Here is a 1410-nt window from a genome sequence, read left to right as displayed (position 1 = left end):
GTTATTTTCCCACGTGGCAGCGTCGACTCCAATTTCCTCTTTCTCTCTCTCTCTCTCTCTCTCTCTCTCTCTCTCTTTCCACCTCGATTCTCCCTCCGAGGGTTATTCCCTTTCGGCTTCGGTTCGAGGACCTCACCCTCGTTACTCTCCCCGCCACTTGCGACTCGCTCCTCTTGACACGGCCTAATCCTCTCGAGAGTATCCTCTTCTCATCACGAGCGGGAGGTCTCCCTTTCTTGTATTTTCCTGTCTCCTTTCAAAACAAATCCCCTCCCCCTCTTCGTCGCCTGGATATAGAGGGCGCCACGTCCTTCCTAACCTCAAAGTCTCTCGACCGACGGGCACCGCTGGCGAGTCTCTTGTGGAGGCACGTAGTGTCTGCGGCAGATTCCTAGATGCACCACGGCGAGCCCTCGTGGGGCCGATCGGTTTTAGGTTATGTCGTTCCACGGGCGCGATAAGGTACCCCTCCTTGGTCGATGCGTCCCTAGCGTCGCGAAACCGACGGAGTGCCGCCGCGGCCGAGCCGACTCGCTTACGCAACGGGCCTCTCGGTACCTGCCAACGCCGCGGACTGCGCGCCGTAGAGACATTCGACGCCGCCGCGGGACCGGCTGCGAGGCTGCGCCAAGGAGCACGGAGTCGGCTTCGGAGCGGTTACGCGATGCCGCTGCTTACGCGAGGTTATGCAAAGTCGGGTTAGGCTGTGGGAGGTTACGTGAGGCGATTTCAGTCCCTGCGGAAGCCTACTGGACGTTCGCAGATCCTTGTTTCGTCGCCCACCGGTCGACGGGGGGGGTTAGGTGATCGGACGAACGGTGGGATTACTCGATCGCCGTAGGAAAAAAATGGCGCACCATTTTCGAGCGATACCGCGAGATCGGATAATCGCGTCCTCTACATCCTTCGCGGTACCCTCTGCTCGTCCTTGCTCAGATTTTCGGAAAGGGAATCCCGATCCGGCGTTCCTCTTGGCGGGAGACTTCACTCGGCGTTCTCTTTTCCACGTCCGCGTGGTCTCGTTTTGACATCCCTGCTCGCAGGTGGAGAACCTCCCGCGCGCGCGCACGCCTCACGACGGCTCGACTCGCGGCCGCTTAGTGCGGATTCGGGGGAGGGGCACTGCCGGCCCACGGTTCGCCGCGGCGGCGCGGCTCTCGCTGCGCGTAGCCGGCTGCGCGCTGTCACCAGCGCCGGTCACTCCCAGCGTGGCGCTCGACGATGTTACGTCACGTGACCTAATCTAGACTCCGGATAGGGGCCTGGTCACAGACACAGAGATTTAACCGGACGGTGGAGCGTCTCGTCGATTAACGATCCCGGGACTGCGGAGCCGAGAGCTTACGACCCTTCGGCCTGTAGCTGTGTTCACATCGGTGCGCGCGCACACCCACTGCGCCCCGAACGTAC

This window comes from Orussus abietinus, unplaced genomic scaffold (genome assembly GCF_000612105.2).
Source record: "Orussus abietinus isolate OABI.00-Male unplaced genomic scaffold, Oabi_2.0 scaffold182, whole genome shotgun sequence".
Lineage (NCBI taxonomy): Eukaryota > Metazoa > Arthropoda > Insecta > Hymenoptera > Orussidae > Orussus > Orussus abietinus.
The sequence above is the reverse complement of the archived record's forward strand: the minus strand, read 5'-3'. Positions refer to the sequence as shown.